This window comes from Mesoplodon bidens (genome assembly GCF_964165515.1).
Source record: "Mesoplodon bidens genome assembly, chromosome: 1".
Classification (NCBI taxonomy): Eukaryota; Metazoa; Chordata; class Mammalia; order Artiodactyla; family Ziphiidae; genus Mesoplodon; species Mesoplodon bidens.
The window spans coordinates 38,903,361-38,922,973 of NC_138176.1; the positions used below are offsets into that span (position 1 = coordinate 38,903,361).

General features: G+C 40.6%; 1 protein-coding gene across 6 annotated transcripts in view; it reads right to left on the bottom strand.

The window, feature by feature from the left end:
- STAMBPL1 (STAM binding protein like 1) overlaps positions 1–9,654 on the bottom strand; it is a 44,924-nt gene extending 35,270 nt beyond the window's left edge. For 3 of the 6 annotated variants that reach the window (XM_081232099.1, XM_081232101.1, XM_081232096.1), the window contains exon 1: positions 9,233–9,654. The gene's annotated coding sequence lies outside the window, so the exon portion shown is untranslated. Of the gene's footprint in view, positions 1–8,016; positions 8,078–8,954; positions 9,125–9,232 lie in introns of those variants that run through there. The other 3 variants (XM_081232097.1, XM_081232100.1, XM_081232098.1) reach the window with 3 other exon arrangements.
- Between the last annotated feature and the right edge of the window lie 9,959 nt (positions 9,655–19,613).

The following is a 19,613-nucleotide window of genomic DNA, read 5'->3' on the forward strand; positions in this document are numbered from 1 at the left end:
TCTCACCATCTTTCCTTACAGTACCCAATCTGTGTCACCCTTTACTCTGTCTGCATCGTTAGAACAGCCTTCTAATTGGTCTATTTGTTTCCATGATGCTCCCCTTTGTTTAATTCTATATACAACAGGTATGCTATTCAGATACTGTCATTTCTTCACTTAAAACCTTTTAATAGCTTTCCATCACTGTCAATATCATGCATCTTTAATAGGTCCCACAAAGCTGGGTCTGATCCAGCTGCCAACCCACCAGCCTTCTATTCACCCTCATTTCACACTTCTACTTCCTCTGTATCTTTCCAGTGTTAGTTTAAGCACCTCTTCCTCAGGCAGATATTTTTGACCACTTCCAAACTAAGTCACACTCTTGGTCATATACTCATGAAGAAATACCATACAAACCCAAACTGAGGGATTTTCTACAAAAAAAAAAATTGGCCAGTGTGCTTAAAAAGTGTCAAGATGATGAAAAACTGAAAGACTGAAGGAATGTTTCAGATCAAAAGGGACTCAGGAGACATGACAAAAAATGCCATGTGTGATCCTGTATGGAATCCTGGGCCAGAAGAAGGACACTGGTGAAATGTGAATAAGATCTGTTGATTAGACAATATAGTATTGTAACAATGTTAGTATCCTGATTTTGATAACTACTGTGATTATATTAGCTGTTAATATTTGGAGAAATGGGTAAAAAGGGTATACAGAAATTCTGTGTACTATGTTTGCAATTTTCTGGAATTCTGAAATTATTTTAAAATTAAATATTTTTAAAATGTTCAATTAGTACCTTAACAATCCCTTCAACAAGTAAAATGACAACAAAAGGAGAAAAGTTTGTATCATATGCAACATATATAATATTGATTATGTCTAAACTATAGAGCATATTTGCAGAACAGTAAGAAAGAGATACAAAGTTGAATAAAAATCGTCAAATGGAATGAACACGTCATGAGAGAAATATAAATGGCTAAGCAGCACATGAAAAATATTAATTTCACTACTAATTAAGAAACTATGGATTTGAAATGGTATTTCCATTTATTTGATTGATAAAATTTACATGATTAGTCATACTTAATATTGATGAAGACTGGAAGAGAAATTGGCAATTAAAAAAAATAATATGCAATCCTGTTGGCCAAGCAATTCTAAGTTTCCCCCATAGACTGTCCTGCCCAAATAATACACACACACACACACACACTCTCTCACACACATACTTGCTCCCACTGTAGCATGGCTTAAAAATATTACAATTTTGGAAATTAAAATACATAGCCATCAAAAGGAGGTTATTTGAAATAAAGAATCTCTACAGGAAATGAAGCCATTAGAAAAGACTTACATCTATACGTGCTGAACCAGGAAGTTGTCCGCGTTACAGCATTAAGTGAAAAAAAAAGCAAGTTGTAAAATAGCATATAACGTATGACTCCCACCTTGTAGTACTGATACATATGTATTTAATGTATGTTGGCATTTGCAAGAAAGTTATCTGAACAACATGCACTGGATTTTTCTGAGCTGTTCTCTCAAGGATGAAATCATGAAGGATTTCATATTTAACTTATTCATTTCAGTACAATGTGTTACAAGTATGTATCACTTCATTATCAGACAAATTATACTTTTTTTAAAGCCTATAAATTCTCAGTAGGTAGCTCCAGATTTGAAGCCTAGCCCTGCCAGTTTCTAGATGTGTGGATTTTGATCAATGACTCCCTGAGTCTGTTTCCTTTGTCTAACGTGAGACCCTTGCCTCACAATGTTATGAAGGTAGTGGTAGTTGAAACAGTTATTCAAGGGCTTTCTAACCCCAGAGAGGCTATCTGGCCTGATGACTGGCAGCCTTGGTGTTACACACCATAACATGCAGCTGCTGGAGAGAGCACTTTATTGGCTGTAGACCTTCAGGAAAACAGTGCAGGAGAACCCTGCTGCATGAACCCTCAGTCAGTCCTGCCAAATTCAAGGCCCCAAGCGCTCACCCTGCTCCCTTCTCTTAATCCTCTCTTCTGGACCACATACCATGTGTCCCTAGCACAAGAGTAAGGCTTGTTTGCATCAGGTTAGTCCCCTGCTCAAAAAAGCAACTGATAACCTAGTGTCTACCAGAAGAGGTCTAAACACCCTTGCTGGCCCTCAGTGATGTGCATTATTAGACTTTGCTTTCCACTGCTTCCCAATATATAAGTCTTCCCTTACTTTTCTTTTTGATCAAACCCTCTCTGTCCTATCCCAACATCGGCCATTCAGAAGGAGGTGCAACATTCTTTCCTGCCAACTCTGTGGTTTTCTGATTTCTTCCACCTGAAAACAGGTATTAATAAGAAAATTAAACACAGTGTTGGGTGCCATTATAAAAACTCCAAGGCAGCCTTGATGGATATGTTATTCCATAAAAATGTATATAAAAATCAGAGGAATAAATGCATAAAGCTGAAAAACAGAAGCACAAATTTGCATAGAAAATTAGATTTAGCTCCTAAATAGGTTTTTCTCTAAGTATGGTTTATTGACCACCTGCATCAGAATCCTCTGAAAAGGTTGTTAAAAGAAGGCTCCCAGGCCCCGCCCAAACTTACTGAATAATAACCTATGGGGGTGGCACGGAAGTCATTCTGGTTTTTTGAGACTAGTTTGAGATGCACTGCCCTAGTTACCTTTCTAAGTCAATAATATTACACTTGACAAAAGACAAAGAACCTTGATGCCATAAGAATGTGATGGTCATTTACATTTCTTTCAAAAGCCACATTTGAATTTCTTGAACTTTTCAATACTTGGACAAAAAAAAGTTCCACACCCACCAATGATTGCAAGTGATTTTCATCTTTTTTTCCTTAAAGTACTATATTGATTCAGTAAGCAGTTTCTCTGCCCCATTTTTACAAAAACAGGAACGTATGAAGGATTTATTCCAGGCTTCTCTTTTCTAATCTCATTCCATCTACCACTTCCAATTGTTCCTCTTGTTAAAGAAAATTTATCCTGTGAAACAGTTTATAAACCAACCTCTCAAGGACAAAACAGATTGGAAAAAGAACTGAAGTCAATCTATCAGAAGATTGAAGCATGAACCCACAGGCATAAAGACCTCTCCATATTTCTTCTCAGTGGTTGAAATGCATACTTACGGTGATAAAAGACAGGGCTCCAGCAACAGGTTAAATAAAATTATAGGGTCCTTAGATGAGCTGAATTTAAACTTGATCACCATTACTGACTGCAGTTTTCTTTATGCCTTTAATGAAAAGGTGCACAGTCGATTACTGTCCTAGCCACTCAAGTTTGAAGTAACACTCCCAAAAAAGACCCACAGTGGAGTTTCCCCCTGAGTACCTGCAAAGGCAAAACAGGCAGGCAGCGTTAACTGGGGACTGGAAGGGTTAAAAATGAGTCATCACTGGCCTCCTGTTTCCAATAAACCAGAGTCAAATCAAGTCAAGCAATCAAAATGAATAATCTGTGATGAGTCCCTGAACAGCTATCTCTTGTATGAGCCTGGGCTGAATCTTTGGTTCATTTACTGTGAAAGCACTGAAACCTAAGTATAGCAAAAGTTTAAAAACAAAACAAAAGACCAAATTCACCCAAACTCAAACTTAATCAAGTTTAAACTCACAAAATTTTAAAATAGTTCCTTTAAAAGAAACTGGACTTTAGTTAAATAATTATGTAATTTGAACAAAAGGGTAAAATCAAACAATGCAGACTGAATTTTTAAAAATGAGATTTAAAAAATTTTCCTCAACTAAATAGTATCTGTGAAATTTACACAAGACCAAGAAAAGTTTTTGCCTCCTTAGAAAAAAACAATACTAGTTACAGATTTCTGAAATTTATTTATGAGAATAAAGAATTATAAGGACTAATGTAATGTTAAAATATTGAAATCAGTGATGACATACTCCTTGCTAAAGAAGTTCTGGAGGAATTCAGAATTTTTGATTCTTTGTTGCTACAGCAGTCTTCCCATCTATAATTAAAATCTGGCCTCTCTTTTTTTTTTTTTTTAAATTGAGGTATAGTCGAAGTATAATATAATGTTAATGGCAGGTCCAATAATAAAAATGTCTGGCCTTTTATAATTAGACGTAATTATGTCAAGTCAAAGAACAGCTAAAATTTACTCTGCTTCTACTCTATAAAATATTCTGAATAAAAATGGTTATGAAATGTCATCATAACTTCACCATGGCTTCTGAATGGGAGATGTGTAAGACTCTGAGAATGTGGACAAAGGTGGATGGCATAGAAGTTTTTCAGAATACTGATACCTTTCCAATAATATAATGTACACATACTCATTCGCAACATCTCTCTTCTCTTTACATCTAACGTGAATGTCTCCCTAATATAATGTGTTATACGGTATATATTATATTACATATAATATGTAGTATAATGTATATATTTTATAATATATACCTTATATATAATGTATACATTATATTATGTATACATGACATACACTGTATAAAATGCATCTAATATATATTATATAGTTAAATAATATTATATCACACAATATATATAAAACATATAATGTATATATTATACATTATATTAGGGGGACATATCCTGCTGCCTCCAGCGAAGGATCACTAGGTACAAGGAAAGATATTACAAATGAATATAATATGTATTGCATATGTCAACTGTTAGGCAAAAACAAAAAATAACCTATTTTTAAAGCCTATGTGAAAACACAAATTGGACCCCTTCTTAAAGTATTTAATGAAACACATTTACAAAATACCCAAACATCAAGGAAAAAGAGCAAAAGTTTTGTACAATAATCTGGGTACTAATTCTATATAGGAGATGACAAACTGCAGTGGAAATGACTGGAGCCCTAGATCTCATTAGGACAAGCCCCCACTTTTCTCTCCCCAGTCAGTGTCCCCAGCACCTGGCATGTGATCAGGGATACACACAAGTTAGGAAAGCAAACACCGGAGTCGGATTGTCTGGGTTTGATGCCCAGCTCTATCACTCTATCCCAGCCTATGACCCTGAGTGATTTACCTAGCCTTTTTGTGCCTCAATTTTTTAATCTGCAAAATGGCACCTATTCCATAAGGTTGTTTATGAATTAATAACAATAGTAACAACTAATACATGTAGCAGTTAACCTTGTGCCAGACACTTCTCAGTACTTTTCATTTATACTTATTTATTCATTTAATCCTTCCCCAAACCTTATGAGACAGAAACTAATATCTCAATTGAAATATGAAGAAACTGTAGCTCAGAGAAGTTAGTAACTTACCCAAGGACCCACAACTCGTAAGTGGCAAAAAGAATTCATGTTCCCAACCACTCCATCATCCTTGAGATAACAAATGTAGAGGCTGAGTACGGTGCCTGGCATTTAGCACTTGTTTAATAACTAGTATTTATGAATAAGTATTTGTCAAACGTTTGCAAGATTCTGAGGTTACACCAGGGCTCGGCAGGAGAGAATGCTGTGATCAACTGGTGAGGTGTTCAGTGGATGTGGAATACGTGTGTGATCACACTATGCCCCAGGTTTACGATTCCTCTTCCACATAAAACAAAGAATCCTGATGTCTGGCTGTCTGAAGTTTTCCCTTCTTCATCTCAGTGTCTCTGGGATCTTCTGTCAGGCTGTCATTATCTGACATCAGAGTTCACCTCCACTCTCTCCTGTTAACCCGCTCACTCCCCATCCAACTGCCAAAGTGCTCTTCTGAAAAGATGCTTTCATACATACTCCTTTCAAGGAACCTACCTTGAATTGGCTACTTTATCTAAATCAAAATTCCACCCCCTTGCTCTCAAGGGCCTTAATAAGACATGGAAGGAACATGCCTTTAACTCTAGCTCAAGTGCTCAGGTGCCTACTTATCAAATGAATACCTGATAAGAATGGCCATGTTTCATTATGCAGAGAATAGCAGTAGTGTTTGTGTTACTTCACAACAGTAATAAGCAATTTTTAAATTTTATTTATTTATTTTGGACACAGCCCAACAGGAAAACATTTTTAAATGTTTAAGGATCTCGTTTGATTTTTATTCAGGATGAAACAAGCTTGACTGGAGGACAAAAAGGGAAGAATATCAGAGAAAAATCTGCATTATTATATGCACCATAATGTTAATATCCAGACAAATTTCAGTCAGCTTTCTAATCGTTCATCCTGAAATTAGATCATGAATCATAGGGTAAACCTCCAATGACTGGGGACGGAAAGTCAGAACTATTTAAAAAAAAAAAAAACGGAAGGCATAACACTCTTCATATTCAAGATCATACAGCACACTCATTTCCAAGAGTATTTTGAAAGGCTAGCTAGAGCTAATCAAAACATACGAATTACTGGTGCTTATATCAAGGGGCTGCTTTTAATAAATACAAGGTACTAAGTAGCCAGTGGTCTGAGTTAATGTCTGTAAGCCAACCACATCAATGGACAAACATAACATGGATTTAATTTAAAATTTAGAAAGAAAATCAAATATGAACTTTGAAGACTTAGCAATTTGCCAAAAGTTTAACTGGCTTTTCTACTCAACATGAGGAGATGAAGGATTGTACTAGAAGTTCATCTAATTTGCTTAGAAATGCAACTAATTTCTGACAAAAGGCATATCCAGATGTAGCTACATCTAGATCATTCCTGAGTTGAACATTACGATGTCAACTCAGGATTTCTGAATGTACACTCAACACATCCAACTGGACAATTCACATGTTCAGATAGCTGAAATAAGCAAGTCAGTAAGTACCAATACAGTGTTTTTTTCTTTGTTTGGTTTTGTTTTGTTTTAGCGGGATCGTTATTGTTCCTTCAGTTGAGGAAGTTGGTCTTAGTTGACTATATCAATTGGCTCCAATTTAATGAAACGTTTGATGATTCATATAAAGTTATGGCTAAAAATAATTAATACTAGAAGAGGTGATGTAGTAAGGTTGGGAAGATTCTAGAATTGGTATTCATTTAACAAATATTTAATGGGCAGCTGAGATCCATTAGCCCTCAGGGGTAGAGAACTGACTCTCATATTTTCAAGGATGACCATGAGTCATTTCTCATAGTTTCAATTGAAGCTACTCCTAAATCTTTCACAGGGGGGAGAAAAAAATGCTAGGATTAGACAGGATCACAAATCCAGTGGTTTATAAGTGTGTCTAATTGGTAAATGTATCCTCCCTGAAGGCACCTGGCATTTTCTGGGCAGCATCTACTATTTCTTCTACCCCTCCGATCCTGAGCAAGAACTACCAGGTTTTGCTTCTCTATAAAAGGCAACCTCGCTCTCTGGATTGTAGCTGTAAGTAGTCTTGGGAAGAGTCCTTGAAGGAGGAATGTGATGGAACTGTGTTAAGACCTTTGTGTCAAAAGTAAACAGAGGTAACTATTACTAACAATTCTTTTTTTTATCAGTCCTTCTCAGAAGCTAATCCCCAAAACAGTCTCCTCTCCAGGAAATAATCTCTCTGCTGAGGACACCCTTGGGACCACGATGCTCCCATTTCTCCCGCCAAGCCTTTCAATGGGAATGAGTCCTATAAAACAGAGCAAAAGTATGCAAGAAACTGGCCCTGAAGACCACAATATGGGTAAAGGACTTGGATTCTCTGCCTGCTGATTTAAATGGTGCTTATGTTACAAAAGAGTGTAAGAAAACAAGTTTCTTCTTAAAATTCCCAAGAACCAGCTAATACATAAATTACAGGTGAAGTAGTATATTCAAGAGCAGATTCCCAAGAGGCAAGCAATTTGCTGTATATATGCTTGAACAGAAAACAAGCAGCCTGTTCATTTTCCAGGGAGATTCTAATAACATTTCATGCCTTTGAATGAAGATGTAATGGAGCAAACGGTAAACAAGAGGTACCTACTTCCCAGTGCCTTCCCAAAGGCATTGACTCAGTATTAAAAAGAAACATAGATATTTACAGTGTAGCTATAAAATGTCTACAATAATAGAGTCACAGAGTACATTTTTTATACATATATATTTTAAAACAGAGTACCTTTTTGAAGTTCAATTTAGCATCCATCCCACAAACATAAGACTGCCAACTGAAACAAGGTCTGGAAAAGCATAGAAGATAGTGGCTTAAACTCTGTGTAAAGCAACCATAGAAAACTACTCCCCAAAACTTGAAACAGAAAATCAAACATTCACGTGTAACTGAACTGCTGGAACAAATCTGCCATATTGACCTTGACAAGGCCTTGAATCATGAGATCATAAATGAGCATCCTGGTGATATCCATTATAAACTTAGAAATGCCTTAAAACCTAAGACTTCATTTTATTCTCAGCGATTAGCAGGATGTTTGGAAAGCACTGTGCTCTCTGGAGCTTACTTTTAAAGATTCAAAGATTCAAACACCGATTTCCAGAAGGCCACCCCCAAGCCACCCAGACACTTAAGATTTTCTTCAATCCTCTCGATCAGGTTCTGTTTCCTGAATTACTTATTGTTTATTTATTTATTTTTAAATTTCAGTAATTACAGCACCTTAGGCTCTTGGCTATCAGCGGTGTGGGTTGTTTCAGAGAGTTCTGGAAAATTATGTTTTAGTGACATTCCACTTCTTTGTGCATTTCATTAAAGGCTCTCCGTTAAGGCTTATAAATTATTCAGGTGAGGGAAAATGCCTTATGAGTGGCTCATAAACGGCGTAACAGTGGCTCATAAACGGCGTAACAGTAAGCATCATCTAGAAAGGCATGACACACGGTCCTGCAAGGACGCCTGTTTTTCCAACCGCCGCCCCTTCCCTCCCCACACCACGCACCCACAAAGACAATGCGGGGGTCTCTCTGAACGCTGACACCGTCTCCGAGGCCGCGCCCCAAGCCTAAACCAGAAACACCCGCGTGGAGGTAGATCACTGCCGGCGTCCCACCCTGCCCCCAGGAGCCACGGCTTCCTGCTTTCCCCATCAAGGTGAAACTAACCCCTCGGAGCCCGCTGCGGGGCACACAGAGGCAACATAGGCGGAGGCAGCCGACCGCAGGACTGGCAGGAAGGAAGTGAGCGGCCGCAAAGCGCATTTTCCTCCAACGGAGCAAGCCCGGGACAGGACGTCGCCAGCGGAAGAGGGGCCGGCGCGCGCCAGGCCACCGGGCACACGCGCCCGGCGTGCACAATCGCCTGTGCCGGTGCGCGCTCTCACACACACACAGACACACACACACACGCACACACACACACACACGCGAGCGCGCCTACTCACCAGCAGCCCCTGATGTCCGGAGCCCGCGTGGGATGGCGACTGCAGCGGCCGTCGCCGCGCCTGCCGTGTGGCCTTGGCATCCGTCTGGCCGCTGCAAAAGCCACCGGGCCGCGGTGGCTTTTGCTAGAAGGCACTGCAGTAGGGCGATAGGGCACCCAGGGAGCAGGCGCCCGCTCCCTTCACTCTGCCGACCCTCGTCCGCTCCTCTGCGGACTGATGGAGCTTTGCTACCTTCACTCGTTTGGCTTCTGTGCGTTCCTCTCCTCCTCCTCCCCTTCGCTGCCGTAGCTCCCCAGCGCCCAGCGCAGAGAGCTCCCTCGAAAACCCACGCGCAGGCCTGGCGATCCCGAGCCGGCAGCAGCCGTCCCTGATGCCACCGCCGCCGCAGGAAAATAAACTGTCACTGCGATGGTCCCGGCCTCCTCTGCCCCGGCCCCTGGGTGCCGCCTCCGCCTCTGCCTCCGCCCCTTCCTCGGCGGCGGCCTCCCGTGTTCCGCAGAAAACGCTCGCGGGTGGAAGCAGGTCCCCGCGGTTCGGCCTAGAGCGAATGTGAAACAATCGGGTGCGACTTTCTCTTCTGAAACCCTGCCCGTCCCCTTCTCAGCCCAGAACCACCTGAACTCTCATTTCGCTCCACCATCAGTTTCACTGAGGTGGACCAGAGTGGGTGCCTTTTAAGTGCACACGTGAGGTGATACAGCTGGATTTGACCGTGAACTCGCATCGCAGTCAGAGGAAGGATAGGGTTTTCGTGAAAATCCCACTTACACCGTATTAAGAATTCCACCTTGAGATTTATCCATCACCCACCCCCACCGTGAAACAGTTTAGTCCTCTTCCCCTCTCCCCGCTCTGTGTCCTGGGGTAATGCAGGTTATTATGCTATCTTTTGGATATTATATTATTATCATGTGCAGTGTTTTTAGTATGGTCCTGGCACTGAGCCAGGCACTCTACCTGAAATCTTATTTCATTCTCTCCACAACCCTTATAAAAGGTGCTCTTACTTTTCCCATGACTGAGGCACAGAGGAGCAAGGTAATTTGTCCCAGGTGACCCACCTGGAAAGTTGTAGAAGTTAAGATTTAAATTCTTATCAGACACCAAAGGCTATTCCTATTGGCTTTTAATGTGTAAATCTCTGAATGTGTAAACATTATACAAACACTACTACTTCTGGGTGAAATGCAGACATTTTTTTACTTTTCCTGAGTTTGGTTGGGAGGTTACTTCCCAGAGAGGGAAGTGACTGCGGAGAGAGGTAATGGAACATGAACTTTTTCTAACCTGCTTTTCTTCAGGAGACCAAACTTCTAGCCCTGGTTCTGTCAGCAAATGAGCTGCTTGGCCTAAGGCATTTCACCCTCTTAGGCCTCATCTCCCTGCACTGGTTTTTGAAATGGAGAGGTCTGACTATTACAGGCAGCCTGCAGCCTTGATTTTTAAGAAGCAGTGGTGTCATTGTTCTTTCTAATTTTGAATTTGAGTGTAAATGTTAACAAAAATTCAGACTTTGGGCATGTGCTGGAAAGTTGGAAGGACTGGCAACTTTTGCTTCCTGGTGGGTTCTAGCAGCCATCAGCTAGAACTAAGTAGTAAGTGTATCCTTTAGACTGGGAAGATGCTCTTCAGTTTTCCCCAGTCCCCACCACTCCTATATGCCCCATCCCCTGACACTGAGGATATGGTAGACATTTGAGTGTGTAGTTCGGAACTAGATAATCTCATGACCTACTAGACAATCTAAAATTCAGTGAGAATTAAGAAGATTAATCAGGGACTTCCCCAGTGGTCCAGTGGTAAAGAATCCGCCTTCCAATGCAGGGGAAGCGGGTTCGATCCCTGGTTGGGGAACTAAGATCCCACATGCCATAGGGCAACTAAGCCTGCACGCCACAACTACTGAGCCTGCGCACCTCAACTAGAGAGACCACGTGCTGCAAAACTACATCGCCCACATGCTCTGGAGCCTGTGCGCCACAATTAGAGAGAGAAAAACCCTCGTGCCACAACCAGAGAGAAGCCCGTGTGCTGTAACGAAAGGTTCCACGTGCAGCAATGAAGATCCCGCGTGCCACAACCAAGACCCTAGGCAGCCAAAAAAAAAAAAAAGATTAATCAGATTCCTAAAAAGTATTATGAAACAAAGAATGCACATAAATATTTATAGTGGTCATTGATCGTAGTCTTGTTGCCGAGAATCCCAAACTCTCATAAAAGGCAAAATAGCTCAGCACTCACCCTCTCCTCCCCTTAGCAGCTAGCATCATGTGACCTAAGTTCAGCCAATCAGAGTCTCCTACCCAAGTCTCTGAATCTGCAGTCTGATTCAAAGGGACATTTTAGAAATAATACCATTATATGTGAAGTAGCTTTCGTGCCCATAGACAGCAGTGCCAGCGGTGAGAGGTGGGACTGTCCAATGGCAGTACCAGTGGTGTGCTAAGTGGGCTGCTTGGGTGGTGTGGCCTGTTCTGATTCCAGCTACCAAGCTGCCCTGCCTGTTTCATGAGCCGGATTCTCCAACCTTTCTGTCTCTTTGGTATTCTGTGTAATGTCCTTCCAAGACGTTTCTCTTCTGCTTAAGTGAACCAGAACTGGTTTTAGTGTTTGCCATGAGAACTCTGACACAGTGAGGTTGGGTTGATCCAAGCTCTGCCTCCCTTTGAATTAGTGAAAAGTGGGCACAGAAATATTTATACATCTTTTATCTTAGAGAATTTTTTTTTTTTTTTTTGCTGTACGCGGGCCTCTCACTGTTGTGGCCTCTCCCGTTGCGGAGCACAGGCTCCGGATGCACAGGCTCAGCGGCCATAGGCTCACGGGCCCAGCCGCTCCGCGGCATGTGGGATCCTCCGGGACGAGGGCACGAACCCGTGTCCCCTGCATCGGCAGGCGGACTCTCAACCACTGCGCCACCAGGGAAGCCCTATCTTAGAGAATTTTAAAGTGTTCTATAATTTTGCTTGCACTTTTAAAGATTCTATTTCAATATAAATCCCTTTAAAAGATAGAATTTTTTTGCCTTTATCAACTATATTAACAAAGATTGTGTATAAATAAACATTGCCCATCAATACTGGTGAGGATGCAATGAAATGAGCCCCCTCATCTGGTGGTATAATTTGGATACACTGCCAGGGAAGGAATTTATTAGTATGTTAATAGAAGCTGTAAAATATACACATCCCTTTGCCCAAAGTAATTTCACTTCCAGGAAGGAATGTATCCTAAGGAAATCTGAAATGAGGAATCAGATTTTTCCACTGGGATATTTATCACTAACTTTGGGCATTAGAGTTATGTTTATGATGAAGCTGCTTATGATACAATGTTAAATAAATAAGAACGATACAAAACCGCACAAACATATCATCTCAAAAAGGTAAAAACACAGAGAAAACATCTAGGAGAATTTATTAAAGTTATCCCTAGAGATTAGTTATAGGCAATTATAATTTCCTTCTTTATACTTTACTGTAAGTAATTTAAATTTCCTATAAAGGGCATGATTTCATCTTATTTAAGGAAAAAAAGATTTAATAATTAAAGATAAACAATATTGGAAGCCAGAAAAATATAAGGTTGTATCTATCACAGTGCCTCATTCAAAATAGGTACATAATAGATGTTTGAGAAAAGGGCAAAGGTAGGAATAAAGAAGAGAGAGAGGAAAAAATGAAGGGCACACTATTTCACAAAGAAGAGAGATGAATTAAAGGACTCCCCTGTCTTTTTTTCAGTTGATGGTACATATAGAAACAGGACATTACATTCTAAACTGCTTTATTAAGTAATGCTGCATTTGAGTATTTCCCAAATGTGATAAGTGGCAAAACATTAATACCTTTCTCACTGTATAAGTAACAGGGAGTCAGCACTCAGATATTTCTCCTGTTCCACAACATCAGAGATAGATCTGTTCAGAGAAGCTGGATGAGCACAGGGCGCTGGTATTCAAGAAAAAGAGGCCACCTGTTGCCTCTGATTGGCCATCACATGGAGGTCTGCCACTCTCTTTGGGGCAGCCAAAAGTCCACAAGTTTGGAGTAGTCTTTATTCTCCCCATCAGTCGACATCCTAAGAGAATCTTATTTGTTGGAACTGACAGTACAAGGAGAAAGTGGGCAGTGTTGAATTTACATTGATTGAGAGACTGAAATTAATTAGTGCGCTCCTGTAATCGTTTGGTGTTTGCACACAAAATGGTGCTCCATGGGTTAATAATCGCCCTTACAGGAGGTCCTTGCTGAGACCAGATGGACTGGAGTTCTTGTTCTTTGTTTCACAGATTTAGAATTTCCTGGCTCTGGATTATCTTTAACATCAAGGGGAAAAATGAAATAAAATACCCAACTCATTCTATTAGAAGAAAAATTCATCTCATAGGTTGTGTACTTAAAAGCATGTACCTCAGAAATTACTACAATCTTAAAAATATGTGTTCTTAAAACTCTGGGGTTTGCTTTTGTTTATACCAATAATTCTCAAAGTATGGAAGGGACCCTTGAAATCTTTTCAGACAGTCAGAACTCTCCAGTCTACTCGCAAGGTCAAAACTATTTTCATGAAAACACAAATCCATTCTTTGACTTTTTTTTTCATTCTCTCATGAGTTTGCAGTGGAGTTTTCCAGAGCTACATGGATGATGTCGCCACAGTCAGAATGCAGATGCAAGTGTGAGAATCCAGTCATCTCTTATGAAGCCAGATGTGAAAGAGATTTGTAATACTATAAAACAGTGCCAATTTTCTCACTAGTTTTTGTTGTGTTTGGGGAAAATATCATTATATTGTAATGAAAATGAGATGTTTAGTTTAACATGTAATCAGTTCATTATTTTTAATAGATTGATAAATATTTTAAGTTTCTCTATATTATTTTCTAGTATAGTAAAAAATGGATAGATATAACTCACTTAAATGAAAAGTCTCTAGAGTCTGTGATAGTTTTCAAGATTAAGACTGTATAGATGCACACCTGAAACTAACACAACATTGTAAATCAACTATACTTCAATAAAAAATAAATTAAAAAGAAAAAGACTGTATAGAGTCCTGAGACTGAAAAGTTTGCAAAAACCACTAATCTGTGCCATTAAAGAACTAATAAGCTCTGAATAACCTATTTTTTCCTCAAACCTCGTTGAGGAATTATAACTGTGGTAACTAGCCTGTGTCAGCAAATGCAGGAAACAACTGCTTCAAAAATGAAAACTGCAGGCACGTTGTTTTTCTACTCCTGAGATTTATTTTGCTGCTCTCTTCCTGTGAATTACTTAGGCTTGGAGAATTCTATGTCCATTTTGTTCCCATATCTAGCATACTGGATATGAGGTGAGGTTTCAGAATTCCTGGAACCTCATCCCTCTGAGCCTAGTGTTTCCATCAAAACATGGGAATGCTGGCCATGTTACAAAGGTAGCTGGGAAGCTCTTAAGGTAGTTATGAAGCTGATAAATATGAAAGCATTTTGGAAATTACAATGTGCTTTACAGATATAAGGCTTACTACTATTTAACATTTCAACATCCAGACAGACATTTGATGAAAGTGTGAATTCTCTCTTCAGCTGACATTATTTAGTCTCTTGGATTTAGGACCATAAGATATTGATAAATGCGGAACAAATATTAGTAGTGTTTGGAGCAATAGATTTTTTTCTAAAAACCTTTTTTTGCAGGCTGACTTACAGATAAAAAGGATGTGTGGGGAGGGACAGACAGGTGGAGGGAGAGCGGGAAGGAGGTGGTAGAAAAGCACCTGACCCTCACCCTCACTGTCAAAACATAAACTGTGAGGGTCACATCTCCCCTGGGGCTGCTTCATGCAATAGAAATCCTTCTATGGTAAGCTTTGACTATTATTTAACAGCTATTCAGTAGGTTTGAGCAGAAAGAGTGCAAAACACACAAGATAGCACTGTATTTGTTATTTAAATTTAAAATGTCTTTGGTCAACAGAAAAAGAATACCTTCTGTTTATAGAAAAATGTGCCCACTGAAGTTTTCACTGGACTGAATAAAATACCTTCCTAAAATACAACTATTAAACTTATCTATGGCTATGTAAGCAAAGACGTGACCTTTTCCAAGGGCAAATAGTAAAAATAGAAGATCATTAGTATACATTTAGGCATGTGCTGCTGGGCTTAAAGCTTAGTCTCATAATGTAGATAAACACTAATATCTTTGTCTGCTCGGGCTGCTGTGACAAAATACCACAGACTGGGTGGCTTAACAACAGAACTTTTTCTCATCGTTCTGGGAACTGGGAAGTTCATATCAAGGTTCTGGCCGACTGGGTTCCTGGTAGAGCTCTCTTCCTGGCTTGCAGACACCCACCTTCTCACTGTGTCCTCCTATGGGGGTAGAGGGGAGAAAGAGATCTCTCTCTCTCTTCCTCTTCTTATAAGACCACCAGTCCTGTAGGATTAGGACCCTACAATCATGACCTTATTTAACCCTAATCACTCCCTAGAAGTCCTGTCTTTAAGTACGGTCATATTGAGTCACCTCTGCGGGGACCCGATTCAGTTGCTAGCAACCTATTTGCCATTTGAAGTAAGTGCAAAACAGACCTTGAATGAAGCCACATAGTTTCATACAAGTCTCATAAAAACTGCAAGATCCTTTGACTCCAAGGCACAAAATAATGATGACTCTGTCATTGTTATGCACTCATTTATTCAGTTTCTCTGACTAAATGTCAAACTTTGCCATCACAGGTCACTCTGTCATAATCCATTATGTTTTCAGAGACTGGACTAAACACAAAACACACTCTGCCCTCCAAAAAGAGAAGGGAGAAATTCTAAGAGGTTGTTGTTATTGCCTTTCTTTGACTTAATCATGTTTTCTTAGTCAGAAAGATCTTTATCGTTCTTTGAGGTGGAAAATAGGGTACATTTTCCTGAACAAGCAGAGTTTTCAAATTTGAGAATCAGAAGTTACCACAGATATCACCTAGTCCAACTTTCTTACTTCACAGAGGAGGAAACTGAGATCGTGAAAGTGGAGTTGACTTGTCAAGGTCACTGTAGACTGCAGCACCATAGCCGAGTCTTGAGTCTGTTCCATTACAGTCAGGAAACGTGGTTAGCTCGCCACTAGCTAGTGTTGTTAGATTTTACCTTTACCGACTGTACATTCCTTTCCCAGACATGATGTCAATTGGTTCTCTTAACCCTGTGAAACCAAAAGACCATATGTGAGGCCAAAGGGTAAAGGGTTATGCTTCTAGAAGGGGTACAATCTAAAAGTGTGGAGGACAGAAGACTGCAAATCTGCAAAACATATGACAATAAGGGTCAGAATTAAAGTGAAACTCAAATGCCACATAGAAACAAATGGGTATCTGTAACGTATTATAAAGGATAAATGAATTTGTGAAATTGGATATGAAGTGGCAGGGTAGTTGAGCACAAAAAATGGGTATTTTTAGTTGGACAAATTGTACATCAAAGGCAAGTTGGTTAATTTCTCTAAGCCTCAGTTTCTTGGTGGGTAAATACAATAGATTTTTTTTCTTTTCTGGTTGCACCACAAGGCATGTGGGATCTTAGTTCTCAGACCAGGGATCGAACCCACGCCCCCTGCAATGGAAGCACAAAGTCTTAATCACTGGACAGCCAGGGAAGTCCCAATGGAATTCTTATGAAGAGTAAATAAAATCATATCTATAAAGCATCTAGTACTATGTGTAAGGCAGGAAGGAGTTGAAGGAGGTTTTGAAGCCTGGACTACAAAAAGAATGGTGCTATTTATTGTTAACCTAAAGCAAGAAAATAGCCAGTTATTTTTATGGCAAAACGGGTTTATTTGGGGGCAGCAAAGAATTGCAATTCAGGGCATGCAGCTATGGCAAGCCACAGGCAAGTCTGATGAAGCAAAAGAGAGGAAACTCTACTTTTATAGAGGAGACTGGGAAGGTGGGAGGGGCTGTTATAAAAAAGAAGTCCAGGGCTTCCCTGGTGGCGCAGTGGTTGAGAGTCCGCCTGCCGATGCAGGGGACACGGCTTCATGCCCCGGTCTGGGAAGATCCCACATGCCGCGGAGCGGCTGGGCCCGTGAGCCATGGCCGCTGAGCCTGCGTGACTGGAGCCTGTGCTCCACAACGGGAGAGGCCACAACAGTGAGAGGCCCACATACCTCAAACAAACAAACAAAACAAAACAAACAAACAAACAAGTCCAGTGGAAGACACTGGAAGGAGTTCAAAGTACAGTGGCTTTTCATTGGCTGAGTTGTGACAGTCTCTCATTAGCTGAGCTATTACCAGGCAAGGAGAAAATTTTCCTTCTTCCTGCTGGTAGTAGTAAAGTAGTGTCTTTTCTCGCCAGATGTGCAAGGTATGCCTCTTTCTGTTGGAATCTGTATTTTTAAAAAAATATTTATTTATTTGCACTGTCCCTTAGTGGCAGCAGGCTCCTTCGTTGCAGCACATGGGCTCTTTAGTTGTGGCATGCAAACTCTTAGTCGAGGCATACATGTGGGATCTAGTTCCCTGACCAGGGATCAAACCTGGGTCCCCTGCATTGGGAGCATGAAGTCTTAACCACTGCACCACCAGGGAAGTCCCTATTGGAATCTGTATTGATGGCAAATGGTGTGTGTGGGAAAGCTCCCTCTTCTGGCCCCTCAATTCCATTTTTGTGAGATTTCCCTTTTTTATTTTTCACATTATTATTGCTAGAAAAAAAATTAAGCAATAATATAGGCTATATGAGACGGTGATGTGCTGGAGATGATGAAGAGCAGTCAAGTGGAAATGCCTAGTAATCCTGGGAAGTTGACCTTAACATGTAGATTTGGAGGACATTTGCTGAGTGGTAATAAGTAAAAGCCAGAAAATGGATGAAAGCCTCAAGAATGAATGGGGAAGGCCTGGGCACCACGGGTTGAACCTTAACAAATGTCCACGTGTACTGGGCTGCAGAAGGAATAAGAGCCAGAAAAGGGCAATCTTAGAAGAGAGCCAGGCATAACTGAGTGGGGGGAATATTAATTACAAAACCGCCACCCTTTACTGGCCCTTCTCTGAGCCAGGCACTGTGCTGAGTGATTTGCTCATATCACCTCACTTTATCCACACAACCCAACAAGGTAGGTCATATCATCACCCTCTTTATTTCCAGATGAGAATATGGAGTGATGCAGCCATGATGAGAGCTGGCCCTCTGAACCACAGGGACAGAGGATCTCAAGAAGTAAGGGGAGGTGAACAGGGCCACATGCTGCAGAGATGGCAAGGTGAACAAAGTCTGAAAGAAGGCAATTGGATTTTCCCGTTTATGTCACTGGTCGTGAAGAGTACATTTTCAGAAGAGGGGTGGGCACATCCACCATGTTACAGGGAAGTGAAGAGGGGATATTGGGAAAGGAATGGGGAGCCAGCTGTGCACCAGTTACCCCAAAGGAAAGCAAGGACTAGATTGGTAATCAGGGGTGTAACCAGAGCCTAGTAGCTTCTTCCTCCAGGCAGGGAAGCAGAGGGAAAGACCTGGTGGCCAAAGGAAGATAGAAGACTGTGGAATATGGAAAAAGTTAATGAAGACAGTAAGATCCTGAAGGATAGGATCAGTAATGCAGGCGTGAGGACTTGTTTTCAGAACAAGAGAACCAAACTTCCCATGTTCTGCTGCCTTGGAACTCTTTCTTAGCACACTCTTGCATTCAAAGAAACATCCATTCAGCATCCAGGCTTTAGATAGCAAGTTAAAACTTTGCTGTGTGACACAAAGATGCCAAAGGACTTGTTTTCATGATGCTAAATGGTTTTTTCCCCCTCATTATTTAGTATCTTGTAAATGGCAGTTACTCCAAGGTTTTTGTTGTGTTCCTTTTCTGCTCCAAGCCCCTTGTCTTTATTGTGAAATCTACATAGCTTCCTAGACTCTTTCCAATGACTTATTCTCACATTATTCAGATTCCCTACAAGGAAAGAGAGACCAGGAATTAACCTATAAGCAAGAAGCCTCTCACCACCTCCTGCTACGTCTCCAAGTCCAAGAAGAGAGCGGAAAATTGAGAACATATATGAACATGTATTCTTGTCACATGCAAGTCATCTGTGGCAGAAGGAAAGGATGAAAAGAAAAGTATAGGGTCGAAGGCATGTGGTATCCATCCCAAAACAAAGTTCTTTGATTTAACATCCCATCAGGTAGAGGCATTTCAGGGAGATAGGAACTATCTTACCAAATATAAAAATTCAACAGACATCAGCCATGCAGTAATTACTGACCCCTGAGTGTTCAATTTTAGGTTTCCAGGTGGGATCTTTAAGGAGTTAAGGTTTGAGTGGAAGACCCTTTACACAATCTTGTTTTCCTCTGTACTTGGATCATCAGAACCATGAACATGGACCATGTCTGCAAAAA